Here is a 24,180-nt window from a genome sequence, read left to right as displayed (position 1 = left end):
ATGTCTCTTCCGTCTTTTCCTTTTCTGACCCCCTCCCAGATTCCTTCATTCCGGTACTGCGTGAACGGAGAGCCCCGGGTAGCCGACATCAAGTCCCCGGCTAGCGAGAGAGCATAGAAAAGGATTACACCAAACTGTTTAAATCCAACGGCTCCTGCTTCCTTTCTCCTGAGCTAGACCCAACAAGCCTAGAGAGTTGGGCTACGGAAAGTAGTATTTGCATTTAATTGGATATGAAGAAAGAACAAATATGTACGGGGGCAACCACGATCTTTATAAAGGTACCATTCCTGCAAAAATATTAGTCTTCACAACCAAGGTTGTATTCGTAACGTTCGTTAAAATTTTTACTTTTTAAAAAAGCCGAAGTTATAGTGGGAGGGGAGGTGTCACTATTTATCGAGATTCATTTGTATACTAACCGACATTGAACGTTTAGAACGGTGGCCCAACTGCCAGGAGCCCTAGACGCAGTTACTATTGTAAGATGGCTACTCATGAGTTAGGTGAAGTTTTCATAAGGTAACGAACAGGAAAATTAAAAAATCACCAATCGTCCTAACTCCTTCCTCCACCAAAAGCCCTCTGGGAGCATGGATTTTGTTTGCCTTTTTAGTTCAACTTGGTATCTAATCACATAATCCTTGGCCACAGTAGGTGCTCAGTAAATATTTGTTAAACAAATGAAAATTCAACTCCCCCGACCTTAGTTTCAAATGTAAAGAGCTCATAACATCGAACAGAAAAAAGCTTCCCCCCCCCCCACACGCCCCCAGAACTCTTTCTTTGAACTTTAAATGAAACAAAGCATTAGAAAAAGTCCCTTCCCTCATAAAATTCAAGTTGCTAATCTTGATTTTTCTTACTAAAGGTATTAAATTACTCTTCTAACCTGCCACATCTCGGTAAAGGACACTACTATCATCAGGCTAGATACTCAAACCGGAATCCCAGGGCTCCTGCTTAAATTCCTTTTCCTTCACTTTTCTCATCTCATTTACTTGCAAGTCTTCCCCATTCTACTTTCAGTATATCCCAAATTTCATTCCACTGCCTCAGTCCAAGCCACCATCATTTTCTACCTGGTTGTAATTGTCCCCTAATGATCTTCCTGCTCCCACTTTTCTCCCACAGTTAACTTTGCATATAAAAGTGAGAGTGATCTTTTAAAATCGTGAACCAGGTAGTGTTACTGTTCTGCATAAAAATTCACTGTACTTAGAATGAAAATCAAATTTCTTAATGTGACCTGACCCGAGAGTTCTTAGGGTTTGGTTCCTACCTACCTCCTGGCTTCTCTCCTGATCATCGTCCTACAGCTCTAGCCGCAGGCAACACTGCGTGTCTGTTTCACAAACAAGATTTCTTTGCACTAGCTTTTCTCTGTCGTATGTGCCTCAGTATTACCGTTCTTCAAGTTTCAACTCAAAGACGACCTCCTCGGGTTTCCCCTGACATCTACACCCCCATCCCGCCAGTACACAAATAGCATCACATCACCCTATGTTAACTAAACACTTCTGAATTTATTGTTTCATTGTTTATTTCCTTGTTTCTTGTCTGAGAGGCAGCATAGCAAAGTCATTAAGAGAAAGGAACCTATAGCCAGCCTGTTTTGGTTCTGAAATCTAGATCTGCCCTTTCCTAACTAACTTCAGGCAAGATATTTACCCTTTCTGTGCCCTCAGTTTCCTCATGTATTAAATGGGAATAATTCTAGTTTCCACCTCATAATGTTATAAGAATTAAGTGAATTAATACTAGTGCTTAAAATTCTCAGCAAACAATATTTGCTAAAGGTTTATTATTATTAATAATATTATTATTATTATTGTCTATCTTCCTGTATTAGAACATAAGTTCCAGGAAAGCAGAAACCTTGTCTCTCTTGTTCACTGGTGTATCCTCTGCATGTAGAACAGTGCTTGGCACATAATAGGTGCTGAGTAAGTATCTGTTGAATGAATGAATGAAGTGGAGGAATGACGTAAATGGCAAGGTGGTGACACAAATATAGAAAACACTCCTGGTTTTTTATTAATATATTCCAACTTATCAGCCCCAAGTCAGTCACCCGGATTCATTTGTCTCCCATTCAACCACATAATCTTTTGGTCGCCAACCATGATTGTATAACCACCCCTGTAGTTTCATTAACACCAACTTAAATATAATTAGCCCACAAAATTAAAAGCTTTAGCCTAAATGGTCTGAAAGTATTAATAAGGAAAAGAAACTAAAAAGTTTGCTTAAATAATTTTAAAATATTAGTGAAAATCCAAAACTCTAAAATTTTTTTATTTAAATGACTTGAAAATATTAGATAAAGTAAGATTAACTTAAAAACCTAATTCGCCCATTCAGCTGGCAAAAAGCATACATAACCAAGAATCCTCATTTTAAACCCATTTACACAAAAATTTAGGTGAGCCGTTTATTCTACCCAGCAATCCTCTTACACTCTCCTAATTGCTTGTTTTCCCACTCTGCAATATTATAATTTGCCACATTCCCCTTTCTTCAAATCTACACACCTATTCCATCCTTCTTTCCTTCATTTTGTTTCCCAGGAATGGATAATCATCTGACTTCCCTGAGAAAATAGAAGCTCTTTTTCTCAGAAGACTCCTCATCTCTCCCCAGCAGATGTACTGAGCTGCTTTTGACTGTGTCCTTACATTGAGCTTTCTGTGTATTGGAAGAGGTGAACACACTGTTGAAAGTGAAAGTGAAGTTGCTCAGTCGTGTCCGACTCTTTGCCACCCCATGGACTGCAGCCTGCCAGGCTCCTCTGTCCATGGGATTTTCCAGGCAATAGTCCTGGAGTGGATTGCCATTTCCTTCTCCAGGGGATCTTCCCAACCCAGGGTCTCCCGCACTGTAGACAGACGCTTTTACTGTCTGAGCCACCAGGGAATTCACTGTTAGGGAACGCTAATTCTCTCCCTTGTGCTCTGGGTCCAGATCCCTGCAGCCTTCCCTAAAACAGTGCCTGGCACCAATAGGTGCACATAAATGTTTTCCAAATGAATGAATGCATGAGAGAGTGAGTGAACGAGTTTTAACAGAAAAAAAAAAAACTCACATTTGCTGCAAAAAGTTATTACCTTAATCTTTATATGTCCTTATACTTTAAAGGAGAAAAAAGTAATTTTTATTCTGCTAGTCTGAAATCCAGATTTAAAGTGAAGATACACCAAGACCCAGAAAAACGTTGTTTTTAGGAAAGAATCTCTAAATGAAAAATCAAGTGATTAACAGGCTGTATAAGTACTATCAGAATTTTAATTCAATCAGCCCACCCCTAATTGGATCACAGATCTAATTCAATCAAACTTCCCTTCTCTTCCTCAATTCTAGTAAACCCTCTCATTTACAAAGTTACCAGCCCACAAAGTGTTAAACTTTTGCTTGAAAATGAAGGAAAAAACCTAGTGGTCAGAAGTTAGAAATCACATTTCAAAAATAAAAATATCAATGTAATAATATCAAAAATGTAAAAAATTACATTTAAAAAATAAAGTAATATAAATAATCTGAAAATGACTGGTTTTTATAAAAAGTTATTGCTCCAACCTGTTTTGAAAAGTGAAAGGAATAGAAAAATAAGCTTACTTTCTATCAACAAAATCCTGTTTTTAAATGCACATGCTTTGGATACCAGAGAGATGCTTTCCCAGCAGTAACCTCAAGATGAAATTTGCTGAGGGTCCAGACTAGATTACTGGACCATATTATAGCTGAATCACCTCTTACTTAATCTGAGCACTTTGCTGCTTCACTAGCTAGCCAGTCTGTTATTAATTAAACAATTAAAAACAAACATTAAGAAACAGTCAAACAACTAAAATATAGAAAATAAAGGCTAGAAAAAGATATGCCAGGCAAATTCTAAGCAACAACAATAAAGAACTTTATGTAGCAATATTAATTATAAAAAGTATTCTTTAGTGTAGCATTAACAAGGACACTTATATGGACATCATATTGCATCACAGATATCTAAGATATTAACAAATTAACATTGATACACAGAAGATTGTGCGTAGAATATATGCTTATTGCATTTATATATGCATATGTATTTATATATTGCATTTATATTTATCTAAGATTAACAACAAATTAACATTGATACACAGAAGATTGTGTGTAGAATATATGCTTATTGCATTTATATATGCATATATATTTATATATTGCATTTATATGTAATATAAATATAAATATATTTATATATTGCATTTATATTTATATGTAAAATCATTTAACCAAAAAAGAGAATACACATTCTTTTTGATAAACAATGAATATGTACAAAATTTAATCAAGTATAAAGTCCCTGAATAAATTTCAATAAATGCCTATGTATTATCTTTAAATGATAGTATTTAATCTTGCCAGTTTTTTAACTTTATATAAGTGAATCATATATGTTCTTTGGTGTTTTGTTCCTTAATGTCTATTATGTGTAACTGTGCTATATAGAATTTCACTGCATAAAAATGCATCCTATAACATTTTAATGGTTATGTTTTCAGTGTGTTATAAATAATGCCACCTTGAACATTCTTGGAAATGTGCAGAGCTGTATGTGTATACTTTTCATATATATATAATCCCGTCATCAAGATAAGAATTCTCCTTGTCCCATAATCCCACTTGATACTGTACACTTGATATTGTCCAACTTTTCAATTTTAGCTCATCTGGTGAGTGCATAGTGATAATCTTAGTGGGGTCTTAATTTGCATTTCCTTGAGTACTAATTACCTTTCATATGTTTATTGTTCATTTGGATTTCTTTTATGAGGTGTCTGTTCAGTCTGTCGAAATGTTTTTTTCTTATTGATTTCTGTGCGTTCTTAATACTTTGGGCAACAGTTCTCTGTCACTTATTTTACATAAATTGTAAAATAAGCAATGTAAAACTTTATGTAAAAATTTACATAAATTTTTCATTCTTTTTCACAAGGAGCTTTATGTAGCAATATTATCAAAAGCATTCTTTAAGTAGTGTATCATTAACAAGGACACAAAGATAGGCATCTTATTGCATCACAGAAATCCACTAGGAAATGAACTCCAAATTAACAACATTGATACACAGAAACAATATGTGTATAGACATTTATGCTTATTGCATTTGGCTTTTTGGTATATTTTAACATATAAAAATACCAGGGAATTTCAATTTATTAATTTTTTTTCCTTTTTGCTTAGTGCATGGTATTTCTTGGTTAAAAAATTCTTCCCTACTTTTAGATTACATTGATATTCTCGGATATTATCTTCTGAAAATTTTATACTTGGGCCTTTCACAGTTCTACCAGGAATTCATTTTTGTATATGGTATAATAGAAGAGTCTTAGAATCTGATAAAGCAAGTCTTCTCACCTTGTCCTTCTTTTATGAGTGCTTTGCTATTCTCTGCCTTTTGCACTTTAAAATTTAAGTTGTCTTATTCTATGAAATACTTCTGGGATTTTGATTGGGATAATGTTGAATCTGTAGATAAGTTTAAAACCTGATGTTTACAAAATTGAGTCTTCAAATCTATTATCAGGTTATGTCTTTTCCATTTATTTAAGTCTTCTTTAAGTTCTCTTAAGTAAATTTATATTATCTTCATAGAAGTCTTGCAAATTTTTGTTAGCTTTAGCCTTAGATACTGTTTAATTTTTAATGCTATTGTAAATGCCATCTTTCTTAAATTTTAGTTGTCTAATTGTTAGTTGCTGGTGTATATATAGAGATAATTGTTTTCATATATTGCTGTTTTAAGTTGAGACTGTTCTAAGCTCTTTTATTAACTAAGATAGTTCATTCATAGATCTTTTGGATTTTTTACATAAGTCATTTCTAGGAATGACAACAGCTTTGTTTCTCCCCCTCCTCCCTTCCCTTTTTTTTCCTGCTTTCTTTCATTGCATAAGACATCCAGGATATACTGAATAAAACAGCTGGTCACAGGCATCCTTGTCCTTTTCCTGCTTTGAAAGAGAAAACTTTGAACTTTTAATTACTAAGTGTGATGTTTACTGAAGGTTTGGGGTAGATGCACTTTATTCAATTAGAAATTTCCCGACAATTTATAGTTTGCTAAATGAATGGCAGATTTTATCAAATACTTCTTTGTATCTAATAAGATTATTTTTTAATCTTAGTGTGTGTTATTATATTTATTTATTTAAGTATCAACTAACCTTTCATTCCTGGAATCAACCCATCTTGGTCATGATGAATATATTGTAGGGATCAGTTTACTCAGTTTGTATTTAGGACTTTTGCATCTATGCCCATCAGTGAGATTAGCCTTTTATTTTCCTTTCTCATAATGTCCTTGTTGGAGACATGTACATACAGTTTGTATCATAAGATTTGTTGGGAAATAGTCTTTCTTTTTCTATTCCTCAGGAAAATTTGTCTAAGATTGGAATTACTTCTTTGAATATTTGGTAAAAGTTGCCAGTGTAGCCATTTAAGAGTATAGAGTTTTCTTTGGGAAAAGAGTTTTGATTACTGCTTCAGTTTCCTTGCTAGCTATGGATATACTCACCATTCTGTTGCTTTTTGTGTCAATTTTGCTATTTATATTTTTCTAGGAATTTTTTCATCTGAATTTTAAAATATGTTGTCTTAAAGTTGTTTTTACTGTCTTTATTTTCTTTTTTATGTCTGCAGCATCTATAGCGATGACTTCTTTGTCTTTCCTAATATTGATTATTTGTGCCTTCTGTTTCTGGTCTTTACCGTTTTCACCAGGGGTTTGTTGTTTTTATTAGACTTTTCACAAAAAAACTAGCATTGGTTTTGTTCATCTTCTTTATATTGGCTTTCTCGTTCATCAATTTCTGGTCTTATTTTTACTATTTCCTTTGTTCTACTTTCTTTGCTATACTTCTGACTTTCTGCAGTGGATGCTGAGTTGCTGAGTTCATTTAATTTTCCAGTCCTTTTTCTTTTCTTATAGTGAAGTCGCTCAGTCGTGTCGGACTCTTTGCGACCCCATGGACTGTAGCCTTACCAGGCTCCTCTGTCCATGGGATTTTCCAGGCAATAGTCCTGGAATGGATTGCCATTTCCTTCTCCAGGGGATCTTCCCAACCCAGGGATCGAACCCCGGTCTCCCGCATTGTAGACAGACGCTTTACCGTCTGAGCCACCGAGCCTATAAATCTTCCTTTTAATACTGTTCACTAGTACCCCCCTAGATTTGAAATGTAGGATATTCATTTCTTTAGGATTTCATTTACTTTAAAGTATTTTATTTCTTTATGATTACAAGTTTTATTTAGAAATGTATTTTTAATTTTACAAAATACAGAGCTTTTGCTATCGTTTTAATATTAATTTTTAACTTTATTGTTTTGTGGTTAGAGGACATGTTCTGCCTACTTTGACATTTGTTAAAACTTGTTTTATGGCCAGAGTTTTATAGTCAATTTTGCAAAATTTCCATAGTACTCAAAAAAATCGTATTCTGCAATTTGGAAGACAATATAGATCCCTACCTCCAACAAAAATGTTCTAAATGGTTGAAACAAATAAATATGAAAAAGAGAAACTAAAATAAAATCTTTGTTACTCCAAAATAGTGAATACTTTAACAAGATATAAGGGAACAAACCATAATGGAAAATAGGAATAAATTAGACTACATTTAAATTTTGAAAACACCTGAAAAATAAACGATAAACAGATTGAAACGGAGGTGGTGCCTAGGATAAGATATTTCAAATCATACAATAGACATAGAATTAGTATCTCAAACATTTAATACATTTAAAGAACTTTTACAAATCAATGAAGGAAAACACTGAAAAAATGGGCAAAGGATATAATGTAATTGTCAAAGCCCACAAAAAGCCAATAAATCAATGAAAAAGCATGAGTCACACAACATTAATATTAACAAAAATATAAAGGTGATAAATTACTTTGCCAATCCGATCACCAACAACTAAAAATTTGACATTATCAAATATATCTGGGGATACAGAGAAATAAACTCTCCTACTCTGCTAGTGACTGTGTTAATTAGGATAATCCACAGGTAAGCAACTTGACATTGCCTAATAAACTACAAAGTATAGTTTCTATATCATTAATAAATAAGACCAAAGTATCTAAACAATAAATTCTCACATATATTCTCACAAATAAGATTTTTAATGCAGCATTGTTTATAATAAAAAACAGTAATCTGAATATTCATCAATAGAGAAATGCATTAAAAATTTTTTTATGGCAGACTATATATGTACATAGATGAATGCATCTTGAAGCTGTTAATGTTGAATTTAAAAATTACAAAAATTAGTATATTTGGTATAAAATCATTTATCCAAAATAAAAATAGCAAACACACGAAACAATACTGTATATGTGGATACACAGCAGACACACACATGTGCATGTGTGCTCAGTTGCTCAGTCACGTCCTACTCTTTGTGATCCCACGGACTGTAGCCTGCCAGGCCATGGATTGTCCATGGGCAATCTCCCTTGTCCATGGGATTATTCCAGCAGGAATACTGAAGTGGGTAGCCATTTCCTACTTCAGGGAATCTTCCTGACCAAGGGATCATTACTGCATCTCCTGCATTGGCAGGTGGATTCTTTACCACTGAACCACCTGGACACACACACACAAAAGACATCCACAGATAGAAAATGCGCCAAATTCATGATAGCTGTTGTTTTGGGGTTGGGGAGGAGAAGGAGATTAGGATTTGGGATTTAAATCTGAAAGGGATTTCCTTCATCTGAAATATTTATTCTATTTAAAAATACTTGAACCAGGAAGAAGACCCTTTAGGATGTCTGTTCAACATTACACTGGAGATTCTAGTCAAGGCAGTTAGGTAAGAAAAATAAATAAAAAGGTATCCAAGTTGAAAAGAAAGAAATAAAACTATTGACAGATAGCTTGATTTTATATAGAGAGAATCTTAGGGAATGACTACTACAACAAATAAATTCAACAAGATTGCATGATACACAAGATGCTGCTGCTGCTGCTAAGTCACTCCAGTCGTGTCCAACTCTGTGCGACCCCATAGACGGCAGCCCACCAGGCTCCCCCATCCCTAGGATTCTCCAGGCAAGAACACTGGAGTGGGTTGCCATTTCCTTCTCCAGTGCATGAAAGTGAAAAGTCAAAGTGAAGTCGCTCAGTTGTGTCCGACTCTTAGCGACCCCAAGGACTGCAGCCCACCAGGCTCCTCCGTCCATGGGATTTTCCAGGCAAGAGTACTGGAGTGGGGTGCCATTGCCTTCTCTGGATACACAAGATAAGTATACATAAATCAGTTGATTTCTATACACCAGCAAGATCTGAAAATTTAAGAAAACATTCCATTAACAATATCATCAAAAAATAAAATGTTTAAGAATAAATTCAACAAAAATGATATGAGACTTCTACACTGGAAACTACAAAACATTGTTAAAGAAGATCTAAATAAATGGAAAAACATTCCATATTCATTGATCAGAAAATGCTGTTGTTAAGATGTCAATACTCCCCCAATTGTTCTATGGGTCCAGTGCATTCCCTATTGAAATTCCTACTGGCTTTTTTCCCCCAGGAAAAAAAGTTTATCCTGAAAAAGGTATATAAATATTAAAGACCTAAAATAGCCAAAACAGTCTTGAAAAATAATAAAAAATTTGGAGAACTCATACTTCCCCATTTCAAAACTTCATTGCAAAGTTTCAATTATCAAGGCATTGGTATAGGGACAGCTATATATAGTTTAATGACTAACTGTAAACTTTAATAGAATCAAAAAAACTTTCAAGACATTTTCAACAGTGAAAGAATAATCTTTTCAATGCATTTTGCTGGAATAATGGATATCCTTAAAAGTCTGAATCTGCATCCCTACCTCACACCATATTTGGAGAAGGAAATGGCGATCCTCTCCAGTATTCTTGCCTTGAAAATCCCATGGATGGAGGAACCTGGTAGGCTACAGTCCATGGAGTCGCAAAGAGTGAGAAACGACTAAGCAAGTTCACTTTCACTTTTTTCACCTCACACCATACACAAAAACTAAGTCAAAGTTAATCATAGACCTAAATGTAAGCTAAAACTATAAAACTCTTAAAACAGAAATGTATCTCCATGATCTTGAGCTAGGCAATAATTTCTTAGCTAAAACACCAAAGGCACAAGTGATAAAGAAAACTGATGACTTGGATTCATCAAAATTAAAAACTTATGCACTTCAAAAGATGCAGTTAAGAAAGTGAAAAGATAACCACAGACTGGGAGAAAATATTTGCAAATCATATATTTAAAAAAGAACTTATAATTAGGATATATAAAGATCTCTTGCAACTCAATTAATTATGCAAATATGAGCAAGGGATTTGAATAGAAATTTCTTCAAAAAAGATATGAGTGGCCAATAAGCATAGTGACAAATGCTCAGCATCATACATTGTTAAGGAAATGCAAATCAAAATGAGATACAATGTCATACTAAAGTGCTATAAAAAAAGACAATTAGAGATATTGGTGAGGATTTTGAAGAATTGGAACTGTCATATATGGTTGATGGAAACTGAAAATGTTGCAGGCACTTTGGGAAAATAGTATAGCAGTTTCTCAAAATGTTAAACATAGGGTTAGTATCATTGTTCAGTTGCTCAGTTGTGTCTCACTCTTTGTGACCCCATGGACTGCAGCACACCAGGCTTCCCTGTCCTTCATCATCTCCCAGAGCTTGCTCAAACTCATGTTCATTGAGTTGGTGATGCCATCCAACCATCTCATCTTCTGTCATGCCCTTCTCCTCCTGCCTTCAATCTTTCCCAGCATTAGAGTCTTTTCCAATGAGTTGGCTCTTTGCATCAGGTGGCCAAAGTATTGGAGCTTCATCAGTCCTTCCAATGAATATTCAGGATTGATGTCCTTTAGGATTGACTGGTTTGATCTCCTTGCTGTCCAAGGGATGCTCGTCTTCTCCAATACCACAGTTCAAAAGCATCAATTCTTCGGCGCTCAGCTTTATGGTGCAACTCTCACATCCATATATGACTACTGGAAAAACAATTGCTTTGACTATACAGACCTTTGTTGGCAAAGTAATGTCTCTGCATTTTAATATGCTGTCTGTGTTTTGTCATAGCTTTCCTTCCAAGGGGCAAATGTCTTTTAATTTCATGGCCGTATTCACCATCTGCTGTGATTTTGGAGCCCAAGAAAATTAAGTCTGTCACTGTTTCTATTGTTTCCCCATCTGTTTGCCATGAAGTGATGGGACCAGATGCCATGATCTTCATTTTCCCAGAGTTGAGTTTTAAGTCAGCTTTTTTACTCTCTTTCACTTTCATCAAGAGGCTCATTAGTTCCTCTTCACTTTCTGCCATGAGGGTGGTATTATCTGCATATCTAAGATTATTGATATTTCTCCTGGCAATCTTGATTCCAGCTTGTGCTCCATCCAGCCTGGAATTTTGTGTAATGGACTCTGCGTATAAGTTCAATAAGCTGGGTGACAATATACAGCGTTGACATACTCTTTTCCCAATTTGTAACCAGTCCGTTGTTCCATGTCCGGTTCTAACTGCTGCTTCTTGACCTGCATACAGGTTTCTCAGGAGACAGGTAAAGTGATCTGGTATTCCCATCTCTTGAAGAATTTTCCACAGTTTGTTGTGATTCACACCATCAAAGGCTTTAGTGTAATCAATGAAGCAAAAGTAGATGTTTTTCTGGAATTCTCTTACTTTTTCTATGATTCAGTGGATGTTGGCAATTTGATCTCTGGATCCTCTGCCTTTTCTAAACCCAGCTTGAACATCCAAATTCAGCTTGAATTGGAAGTTCTCAGTTCACGTACTGTTGAAGCCTAGCTTGGAGAATTTTGAGCATTACTTTGCTAGCATGTGCAATGAGTACAATTTTATGGTAGTTTGAACATTCTTTGGAGTTGGAATGAGAACTGACCTTTTCCAGTCCTGTGGCCACTGCTGAGTTTTCCAAATTTGCTGACATATTGAGTGCAGCACTTTGACAGCATCATGTTTTAGGATTTGAAAGAGCTCATCTGGAATTCCACCACCTCCACTACCTTTGTTACTGTATGACCCAGCAATTCCACTTCTAGGTATCTATATAAAGAAAAAATAAAAATGTGTCTACTCAATATGAATGTTCATAATTGCATTATTCATAACAGCCAAAAGAGTACAACCCAAATGTTATCAACTGATGGATGGATAAACAACATATGGTATATTCATAACAATGGAATATTATTCAACCATAAAAAGAAGAAACATGCCTACAACATGAATGAACCTCAAAAACATGCTGAATGAAACAAGCCAGACACAAAATATCACATGTTCCATTTATGTGAAATGTCCAGAATAGGTTAATCTACAAAGACAGAACGTTGATTAGTGGTTGCCTGGAGCTGAGAGTGGAAATAGGCTGTGACTGCAAATGGGCATGGGGTTTATATGCGGAATGGTGGGAATGTTCTAAAAGTACATTGTGATGATGGCTGCACAGCTCTGTAAATATCCCCAAAAAACCATTCAATTATACACTTAGAATGGGTGAAATATTTGTTATGTAAATTACATCACAATAAAGCTGTTTAAAAAAACCACTTGAAGCAAATACGGTAAAATATTAAGATGTCAATTCTGGCTGGTTGGAATGCAGGGTTTTGCTATATATTCTATTTTATCTATTTTTACTGTTTCTCAGAAGCAAAAAATTAAGACACCATAAATTCCTAGGCCCCAATTTCAAATGAGATAGATGCATTAATTTACAGTCTTTTGATTATACTCTCACCTTCAGACACTGTCAGTTGCCCCCATTCCCAGAGGAAATTACTTAGAACATTCTCAGCAAATCTTACCAGTCATATATAGCAAACCCAACTCTCTAGTGCCTAACTCTTATTTAAATATAAGCCAAGGGTAATTAGACTTAGGAGGAAAGCATTTAACCTGAAAAAATAGAAACCAAAGCATCCTGGAAGGGTAAATTCAGAGGGAAGCTGACATAATGTAGAGAATAAATGAAACTTAAAAAAAAAACAAAACCCTATTAATATTTCAAAAGAGAAAAATCTGCAGCCATGAAAAATATTGGATATATAAAAGGAATTCAGAGAACCAAAAGAATTTCTGAAAATTGAAAATAATTGCTAGAAGGCTTGGAAAATAAAAGAACAAAGATGGAAAACAAGAGAAAAATAAGAAAATTAGAGGATCAGCCCAGGAGGTCTCATATCCAACAAATTATATTTCCAGAGAGATAAAACTGAAAATATAGCAGAAGGAAACAAAGATGGAATAAGAAAATTCTCAGCAATGAAGAATTCACATCAGAAGATCTAACACAGTAACTGGCAAAAAAAAAAAAAAAAAAAAAGAACCATATTTTGATGAAATCTCAGAAAACAAGAAGCAAAGAAATAATCATCAAAGTGTTCAAGGAAGATAGGTTACACAAAAAGCATCAGAAAGTAGATTGGTTTTGGATTTCTAGAAGCTGCAATTCAATGGAACATTGTCTCCAGAATCTTGAAAGAAAAAGGTAGAGCACAGAAATTTTCAGACATGCGGATTCTGGTAGACAGTTACATTTGTGGCCAGTAACGTTAGAATTCTGTTTTGTATCTGAGGAAATTCGTACATTATAACCCCCGCCTTGCCAAGTGGTAAGTCACATATCCAGTATCTGTTATAGCAAAGACAGAAGCACATGACCTTAGCTCCTCCAATTAGACATTTCCGTGGAAGTGCTCAATTTGAAGAAATGTGTGGAAGTCAGTTTTGCACAAGATGTGTCCCTGGAGGAGGATGGTGAAGACTGAGCTTTCAGAGGCAGCAGTGGCATAGGTTTTAGCCAGTGATGTCCCTTGCTCAGGGTCTTTGACCAGAGAAGGTATAGAATACATAGATGGTTGGATAATTTGGGTGTTGTTCCTGGGTACACAGTCACCAAACCCTATTCTCTGGTCCTCCTGGAGATTCTGTGAGCTACTTCATAATGTCTAATGATGCTTCCAAGGATGCTCCTGATGGATACTCCACCAAGCCAAGAAAATAAACCAGGAAAGAAGATTGAGATGTGTGTTGGGGGTAGGGGCTAGATTAGAGGATCTAACATAATAGAGAAAAAGAATACCCAGAATTTCAGTGACTAGAAACCCCAGGGTATAGTCTGTGCGATAGCCTAAAGACTAACCAGTCCAGATTCAAGTAAGCATATGGAGGGCTCCAGGAAGAATATTTCTGAAAAGAGAAATTAGATTTGGTACCTGAAGTGTTTTATGTATTTAGAAGAGATTTACACTACTGGGAATTAATTTGGGGATGAATTAATATGTATAAAACTAGGCAAATGAAATAAAGCATTAATTAACTATAGGATAACATTTCGTACATGAAAGGCAGTGCAATCATGGTACACTACATGATTCAGCTGTATCGAAGATTGTGTGGCCAAACTTCAGACTTGACTTAACCAAAATATTGGTTAATAGTTATAACCAATTATATATGAGAGGATGGGGTAGGGGAAGTCTGTGTGTGGTGGGATGGAGCAAAAGAGAACTAGATCCATGTTTTTTATAGTTTATGTCCACAATATCTAAAACTGCAAAGTCTAGAAATACTGGATATACAAAACACCAGAAGCAGCTAAAATATGTAAGAGTAAGTCTTTGAGGAATGGGAATGAGGGATAGGAAGTGTATTTGTCAGGGTTCTTTAGTGCCTAGAGAATTTACCCTTAGGCAAAAGAGGTTGGTTCTGTTTGGGGTTTAGTTTGTTTTTCAATGTTTTTATGGAATCTCTGGGAGAATTGCAAGAATTAGGATTATATACTGCTCAAGAAATATATTAAAAATTTATCAACAATTCAAAGAGGCTTGTGTTAGAATTAGAATTTGAGTGGCTGCGTCATGAAGATACGAGTTCAAGAAGACTTCTGCCTGACTGCCAGATACTGCTGTGATTGCCACAACATCCATGTAAGAGCAAAGTAAAGAGAGAAGTTTCTGAGGTTAATATTCCCACGCTCAATTTATCACATGTCACAATGAAATCATTACAAGACATTTAAGTTGCTGATTTAAAGGCCAAGTCATTGTCTTTGTCATGATTTAATTTCTGCTGTTCCACTGGACCAGTATTTTAGCCACGCTGTTCATGCCTGACTTCCCATCATGTGTCATTCTCCTTTATGTCCACACTCCTGGATGTTCCTTACTAGGGAGCCCACATCAAATATTGGCATTTGAGATTAAAAGGGTCCAGTAAAAGGTACCTTTTCATCTTTTCTTTTCCACATAACTTCTCAAGAAGAGAATGTTGAAGCTTGTGAAGCAGAAACATGCAGGTATCTCAGAGAAAGAAGCAAGCACATCTCATAGAAGGGATTTATTACTTACGTGCCCATTGAAGGTACAAGCTAGCTTCAAGTAAAAACAGTCTGGAGAGTTCCCATGACAACAGTTTAAGCACCAAATAAATGGTGCAGGCAAACAGTGCTCATGGAGTGCAGAGGACAGTCTTTACCAACACCTAGGGTTTGCAGGTTTGGAGCGTCCCAGGTGGCACTAGTGGTTAAAGAACCCAACTGCCAATGCAGGAGACAAAAGACATCGGTTCAATCCCTGGGTCAGGAAGATCCCCTGGAGAAGGACATGGCAACCCACTCTAGTATTCTTGTTTGGAGAATCCCATGGACAGAGGAGCCTGGCAGTTGAAGTTATGAGCACACACTCAGAAGGATCCTTCAAGGAGGAGACTTGTCTGGAAGGCAGAGATCATAATTTAGATAACAGTGAGAGAAGAAAGTGGGGCTTCCCTGGTGGCTCAGACAGAATCCACTTACAATGTGGGAGACTTGCGTTTGATCCCTGGGTTGGGAAGATCCGCTGAAGGAAGGAATGGCAACCCCCTCCAGTATTCTTGCCTGGAGAATCCCATGGACAGAGGAGTCTGATGGGCCACAGTCCATAGGTTCGCAAAGAGTCAGACACGATTGAGTGACTTAAGCATTGCATCAAGAGAAGAAAGGCGAGAGCCAAAGTGCGTATATTTGAAGCTGGGAGTTAGTTTTAGGAACTATTGGGAGAGACAGTTGGGAAAACGAGATAAAGATGGTGCTTTAAAAACATTTACTTTGTTCCCTCCAAAACTCCACTGGAGTGACAATAACAGGATCTTTGTTTTAAGAAGTAATAAACAGGGCTTACCTGGTGGCTCAGTGGTAAGGAATCTGCCTGCCAATGCAGGAGACATGGGTTTATCCCTGGTCTGGGGAGATCCCGTATGGCCTCGGAGCAACGATAAGCCCTTACGCCACAATTACTGACAGCTGCTTACCCGAGAACCCACAACAAGAGAGGCCACTGCAGTAAGAAGCCTGCGCACCACAACTAGGAAGCAAGCCCCGCTTTCCGCAATGAAAGAGCCCATGCAGCACGGAAGACCTGGCGCAGCCCAACTAAAAACTAAAATTATATATATGTTTGTATACATAAATAATATACAAGGAAAATGGTAAAGGAGATAATACAGAAGCAAAATTTGAAAACGGAAGGACAAGTAGAAACTGATTTGTCAAACCCTGGAAAGCTGAATCCTAAATTGGCAGTGAAAGTCCAGAAGCAGCTCAGTTGTCTCGAAGAACCCCAAAGGCACCAGGTACCTCTGGATGTGACAGTTAAAATGGGGCTAAGGAGGATCTGTTGGAAGTCTGTCTCAGAAGCAGTTAAGATTCTGCAATTAACATTCCGCCCCTCCCCCTCTGGGCAGCAGAGTAAACTGCTATTTCACCCTGACAGAAAACTAAGCTTCATTGTCTAAAATGGCTGAAAAGGATGTTCTCTGGACTGGGGATTTGGGGGAACCACTGGGAGTATGGCTGTCAAAGGGGAAACAGGTTGATTTACTGAACCTCTGCAGTCGAATATTAGAAAATTCAGGACCCATTTTCTGTGTGGTGGGGAAACCAGGCCTGTCCCCTCAGGGGGAAGATTAGAAGATTCTTTACTGTTGAGTATCACCAGTTGTAGAGATACCAGCATCAGAGCTTCAGTCAGGAAACAGTCCAGCCAGATCGCCATATGGAGAAGTATAAGTCAACAAAACCATCCACACACCCAGAGCTTCTAATAAGTTCCTTGCGCCATACATACCTTTACATTTGAGCCTATTACTAAGGATCACTAGGCATTTGAGGAAAGCCTTGAACCTGAAAGAAGCCAAAACAAACAAAAAGAAAAAGAAGTTTCAAAGAACCAGACTATGCAGGAGGGAAAAGTACCTCCAAAAGTCAATGACATTTTAGTATTTTCTGAGAGATGAAGTAATGCTTAAAATTCTCCAAGTCAGGCTTAAACAGTACATGAACTGAAAACTTCCAGATGTTCAAGCTGGGTTTAGAAAGGGAGAGGAAGCAGAGATCAAATGGCCAACATCCATCGGATCATAGAAAAAACAACAGAATTCCAGAAAAACATCTACTTCTGCTTCATTCACTACTCTATAAAGCCTTTGATGGTATGGATCACAATGGGAATATCAAACCACCTTACCTGCCTCCTGAGAAACCTGTATGCAGGTCAAGAAGCAACAGAATGGGATATGGAACAACAGACTGGTTCAAAATTGGGAAAGCAGTATCTCAAGACTATATTGTCACCCTGCTTATTAAGCTTATATGCAGAGTACATCATGCGAAATGCCGGGCTGGATGAAGCACAAGCCAGAATCAAGATTACCAGGAGAAATATCAATAACTTCAGATATGCAGATGATACCACCATTATGGCAGAAATTGAGGAGGAAATAAAGATCCTTTTGATGAAAGTGAAAGAGTAGAGTGAAAAAGCTGGCTTAAACTCAACATTCAAAAAATGAAGATCATGGCATCCGGTCCCATCACTTCATGGCAAATAGTTGGGGCAAAAATGGAAACAGTGACAGACTTAACTTTCTTGGGCTAAAAAATCACAGCAGATGGTGAATGCAGTCATGAAATTAAAAGATGCTTGTTCCTTGGAAGAAAAGCTATGATAAACCTAGACAGCATATTAAAAAGTAGAGACATTGCTTTGCCAGCAAAGGTCTGTCTAATCAAAGCTATGGTTTTTTCCAGTAGTCTTGTATGGATATGAGAGCTGGACCATAAAGAAAGCTGAGTGCCGAAGAATTGATACTTTTGAACTTATTAGAGAAGAATTAGAGTGGTATTAGAGAAGAATCTTTATTAGAGAAGAATCTCGAGAGTCCCTTGGAAAGCAAGGAGATCAAACCAGTCAATCCTAAAGAAAATCAATCCTGAATATTCATTGGAAAGACTAATACTGAAGCTGAAACTCCAATATTTTGGCCAACTGATGCAAAGAACTGACTCATTTGAAATGACCCTGATGCTGGGAAAGATTGAGGGCAGGAGGAGAAGGGGATGACAGAGGATGAAATGGTTGGATGGCATCACCGACACAATGGATATGAGTCTGGGCAAACTCCAGGAGATGGTGAAGTACAGGGAAGCCTGGCATGCTGCGGTCCATGGGGTCACAAAGAGTTGTTCATGATTGAGCGACTGAACTGAACTGAGAGATTAAATAAGTGTACCCATGAAACAAGAATAGGATCATGGGGACAGTGGGGGTAAGGAAGCTATATACACAGAAAAGAGCTAAGGGAGCAGAAATGAACTGTTGAAAATTAAAAAATTGATAAAACATATGAAAAAGACAGTAGAAGTAGGTTTGGAAGATAAAGATGAGAAAAAATTTCAGAATATAGTGATAAAGAGAAAATTGAAAGAAGAAAAGACATAAGAATTAGAGGTTGAATCCATGAGGTCTGGTATCCAAATACAGGTGTTAATGTACGGAGGGAATAACTACAGGAAATTGTCAAAGAGGCAACTAAAAAGTTTTCCTAAAACTAAAGAACCTGAATTTTGAGATGGAAAAGATTTTAGAACACTGGAACAAATAAAAGATTCTGTAAACTAAGAGGGAAAAAGGAAAATACAGCGAACTAAGACAAGGAATCATATTTGCAACTCCCTTACTCCTCATGTCATACTCACAAAACGATAAAAAGTTAAAAAGAAAGAAACAAAAGCCGTTAGTATTAAAGGCATAGTTAAAATCAGAAATGGAGTAGCCCTCATAGTCAACGAAAGAGTCCAAAATGCAGTATTTAGATGCAATCTCAAAAATGACAGAATGATCTCTGTTGGTTTCCAAGGCAAACCAATCAATATCACAGTAATCCAAGTCTATGCCCTGATCAGTAATGCTGAAGAAGCTGAAGTTGAATCGTTCTATGAAGACCTACAAGACCTTCTAGAACTAACACCCAAAAAAGATGTCCTTTTCATTATAGGGGACTGGAATGCAAAAGTAGGAACTCAAGAGATACCTGGAGTAACAGGCAAATTTGGCCTTGGAGTACAGAATGAAGCAGGGCAAAGACTAATGGAGTTGTGCCAAGAGAACATACTGGTCATAGCAAACACCCTCTTCCAACAACACAAGAGAAGACTCTATACATGGACATCACCAGATGGTCAATACCGAAATCAGACTAATTATATTCTTTGCAGCCAAAGATGGAGAAGTTCTATACAATCAGCAAAAACAAGACTGGGAGCTGACTGTGGCACAGACCATGGACAATTTATTGCCAAATTCAGACTTAAATTGAAGAAAGTAGGGAAAACCATTAGACCATGCAAATATGACCTAAATCAAATCCCTTATTATTATACAGTGGAAGTGGGGAATAGATTTAAGGGACGAGATCTGATAGAGTGCCTGAAGAACTATGGACTGGGGTTCGTGACATTTTACAGGAGACAGGGATCAAGACTATCCCCAAGGAAAAGAAGTGGAAAAAGGCAAAATGGTTGTCTGAAGAGGCCTTACAAATAGCTGTGAATAGAAGAGAAGTGAAAGGCAAAGGAGAAAAGGAAAGATATACCCATTTGAATGCAGAGTTCCAAAGAATAGCAAGAAGAGATGAGAAAGCCTTCCTCAGTGATCAGTGCAAAGAAATAGAGGAAAACAACAGAATGGGAAAGTCTAGAGATCTCTTCAAGAAAATTAGAGATACTAAGGGAAGATTTCATGCAAAGATGAACACAATAAAGGACAGAAATGGTATGGACCTAACAGAAGCAGAAGATATTAAGAAGAGGTGGCAAGTATACACAGAAGAACCATACAAAAAAGATCTTCATGACCCAGATAATCATGATGGTGTGATCACCAGCCTAGAACAAGACATCCTGGAATGTGAAGTCAAGTGGGCCTTAGAAAGCATCACACTACGAACAAAGCTAGTGGAGGTGATGGCATTCCAGTTGAGCTATTTCAAATCCTAAAAGATGATGCTGTGAAAGTGCTGCACTCATTATGCCAGCAAATCTGGAAAACTCAGCAGTGGCCACAGGACTGGAAAAGGTCAGTTTTAATTCTAAGCCCAAAGAAAGGCAATGCCAAAGAATGTTCAAACTATTGCACAATTGCACTCATCTCACACAATAGTAAAGAAATGCTCAAAATTCTCCAAGCGAGGCTTCAACAGTACGTGAATCATGAACTTCCAGATGTTCAAGCTGGTTTTAGAAAAGGCAGAGGAACCAAAGATCAAATTGCCAACATCTGCTGGATTATTAAAAAAGCAAAAGAGTCCCAGAAAAACATCTACTTCAGCTTTATTGACTATGCCAAAGCCTTTGACTGTGTGGATCACAACAAACTCTAGAAAATTCTTTGAGATGGGAATTCCATACCACCTGACCTGCCTCTTGAGAAACCTGTATGCAGGTCAGGAAGCAAAAGTTAGAACTGGACATGGAACAACAGACTGGTTCCAAATAGGAAAAGGAGTATATTGTCACCCTGCTTATTTAACTTATATGCAGAGTACATCATGAGAAACGCTAGGCTGGAAGAAGCACAAGCTAGAATCAAGATTGCCGGGACAAATAGCAATAACATGATGACACCACCGTTATGGCAGAAAGTGAAGAGGAACTAAAAAGCCTCTTGATGAAAGTGAAAGAGGAGAGTGAAAAAGTTGGCTTAGAGTTCAACATTCAGAAAACGAAGATCATGGCATCTGGTCCCATCACTTCATGGGAAATAGATGGGGAAACAGTGTCAGACTTTATTTTTTGGGGGCTCCAAAATCACTGCAGATGGTGACTGCAGCCATGAAATTAAAAGATGTTTGCTTTTTGGAAGAAAAGTTATGACCAACATAGACAGTATATTAAAAAGCAGAGACATTACTTTGCCAACAAAGGTCCATCTAGTCAAAGCTATGGTTTTTCCAGTGGTCATGTGTGGATGTGAGAGTTGGACTATAAAGAAAGCTGAGCACTGAAGAATTGATGCTTTTGAACTGAGGTGTTGGAGAAGACTCTTGAGAGTCCCTTGGACTGCAAGGAAATCCAACCAGTCTATCCTAAAGGAAATCAGTCCTGAAAATTCATTGGAAGGACTAATGCTGAAGCTGAAACTCCAATAGTTTGGCCACCTGATGTGAAAAACTGACTCATTGGAAAAGACCTGATGCTGGGAAAGATTGAAGGTGAGAGTAGGGGTCGACAGAGGATGAGATAGTTGGATGGCATCACTGACTCAATGGACCTGAGTTTGAGCAAGTTCCAGGAGTTGGTGATGGACAGGGAGGCCTGGCATGCTGCAGTCCATGGGATTGCAAAGCGTTGGACATGACTGAGCGACTAAACTGAACTGAACTAACATACAAAAGGGAAAAAACTCATAAGGCAGTATTTATCTGCCTCTGGATGGGGAAATAACTTTCTAAACTTAAAAGCCATGAAAGGCATTACATAGGAAAAACAGACTCAACTTTTTAATAAGACCGAAATGAATGTCAAAAATCATTTAAAACTAAATATAAATTAAAGAAATGGCAAACTGGGAAAAAACTATAACTAGATTGAACAAGAGGTTTAATATGTAAAATATTCATATGAGCAGTTTGTAAAATATTCATATGAGCAGTTTGTAAAATATTCATATACTATGTAAAATATGTGAAATATTCACATAATATGTAAAATGTTCACATAAGTAGATGAGACAAAACACTAGAAGCATATTAGAGAAAAATGGGCAAAGGATATGAACCAGTGCATATGATAAAATCCAAATGGCTAACATTCACTGAAGAAAAAAATATCAATCTTAGTAGTAATCCAAGAAGTATAATTTAAAACTTGAACTACTCTTTTTCACTTACAAATTATTAAAAGATTTTTTTCAGAGCAAAGTTAATAGTAAGGATGTAAAGTGATATCTTTCTGGAAAATTTTGGCAATATGAGTTAAGGATCTTAAAATATTTAAACTTTGCAATGTGGTAATTCCATTTCTAAATATCTAATCCAAGGAATATTGTTTAACTGATATTTTACTTTATATATTGATCTAAGTACTTAAATATAGGATATTTATAAATGGGTAATAATTATGGAAAAGTAAAAAAAAATGTACAATAGGAGGAAAGTTGAGTCACTTATCTCCATCAAATAGAATTTATTGAGCTGTCAAATATTATGGTTATAATTATTTTCAATAAATGGTTAGCAGACATTATAACTTGAGAAGAAATTTATTAAACACATCATTTAGATATTGACTGTCAGCAGAAACAGTGGCTAATGCTTGAGGCATTTTGTCAACAGTCCCCATCTGGAATAATAACTTTGAAAATATGCATGCAACATGGAAGACAAGAAGGCTTTCCTGCTGTCCTCAAATTGTTGTGAGCAATCTAGACAGCGGCCACAGTGAGAGGGATTTTTAAACTTCACTTCATTTCTCACCTTCCCAGTTTAAAACACACACACACACACACACACACACATCCAGGAAATCTTGGAGAAATTAATTTTTAAAGACTTCCTACTTAATTTCCAGAAATCCATTAAGTCTAATTATTCTGATAAAAATATTCTTCCTCAATTGTCAGAATTGACAAGTTTCCTTAGATGAGGAATTTCTGTGTTACTTGGGAATACCATGAATTAAGGGTAAAATGGAAGAGTATCTGAAATGAAAAGATCTATATTCACCTAGTACTTGTGACTCCAACTCAAAGAAACACGGAGGCAGTCTCACAGTAAAAGCAGCCATCTGAGACCCATAGAGAAAGCGTATGTCTGGAGCACGGAAGGATCACTGTCATTGTACCTGCAAATTCTGAGTTTTGATTTGAGCACAGAGTTACACTTACAAAATCAGAGTGTTTCCTTTGGATGCTCAATATCTGAAGACTAATGTTTACATCAGTTCAGTTCAGTTCAGTTCAGTCACTCAGTCGTGTCCGACTCTTTGCGACCCCATGAATCGCAGCACGCCAGGCCTCCCTGTCCATCACCAACTCCCGGAGTTCACTCAGACTCACGTCCATCGAGTCAGTGATGCCATCCAGCCATCTCATCCTCTGTCGTCCCCTTCTCCTCCTGCCCCCAATCCCTCCCAGCATCAGAGTCTTTTCCAGTGAGTCAACTCTTCGCATGAGGTGGCCAAAGTACTGGAGTTGCAGCTTTAGCATCATTCCTTCCAAAGAAATCCCAGGGCTGATCTCCTGGGAGAAAGGGGTAAGGTCAGGAGGTGATGATGGGCCAGATCATATAGGGACTTTTAGGACATTCCAAGGATTCTAAGTGGAGTGGAGTAGGTATGCCTGAAGTTTGAGGACAGGGAAGGTGACATAGAATATTTAGAGGGTGGAAATTAGAGGAGTATAAGAGGATTAGGCATATTAAAAAGCAGAGACATTACTTTGCCAACAAAGGTCCATCTAGTCAAGGCTATGGTTTTTCCAGTAGTCATGTATGGATGTGAGAGTTGGACTATAATGAAAGCTGAGCACCGAAGAATTGATGCTTTTAAAGTGTGGTGTTGGAGAAGACTCTTGAGAGTCCTTTGGACTACAAGGAGATCCAACCAGTCCATCCTAAAGGAGATCAGTCCTGAGTGTTCATTGGAAGGACTGATGTTGAAGCTGAAAGTCCAAGACTTTGGCCACCTTATGTGAAGAACTGATTCATTTGAAAAGACCCTGATGCTGGGAGATATTGAGGGCAGGAGGAGAAGGGGACAACAGAAGATGAGATAGTTGGATG

At 37.1% G+C, this 24,180-nt stretch overlaps 1 protein-coding gene and 1 long non-coding RNA gene across 4 annotated transcripts in view; one reads left to right on the top strand and one right to left on the bottom strand.

The window, feature by feature from the left end:
• Nucleotides 1–24,180, top strand: part of LOC129628330 (lysine-specific demethylase 4D-like) — a 31,104-nt gene that overhangs the window by 252 nt on the left and 6,672 nt on the right. For all 3 annotated transcript variants that reach the window (XM_055547746.1, XM_055547748.1, XM_055547747.1), the window contains exon 2: nucleotides 40–281. The gene's annotated coding sequence lies outside the window, so the exon portion shown is untranslated. The remainder of the gene's footprint in view (nucleotides 1–39; nucleotides 282–24,180) is intronic.
• LOC129628333 (uncharacterized) lies at nucleotides 9,196–19,021 on the bottom strand. Its single transcript, XR_008702779.1, has 3 exons — nucleotides 16,245–19,021; nucleotides 11,963–12,126; nucleotides 9,196–9,339 (listed from the first exon to the last, which is right to left on the bottom strand). It is a non-coding gene; the product is annotated as an uncharacterized LOC129628333 (long non-coding RNA).

Source organism: Bubalus kerabau, chromosome 15, assembly GCF_029407905.1.
Source record: "Bubalus kerabau isolate K-KA32 ecotype Philippines breed swamp buffalo chromosome 15, PCC_UOA_SB_1v2, whole genome shotgun sequence".
Taxonomy (NCBI): domain Eukaryota; kingdom Metazoa; phylum Chordata; class Mammalia; order Artiodactyla; family Bovidae; genus Bubalus; species Bubalus kerabau.
Note: the sequence above shows the minus strand (reverse complement) of the source record. Positions and strands in the feature narration are given on the sequence as shown.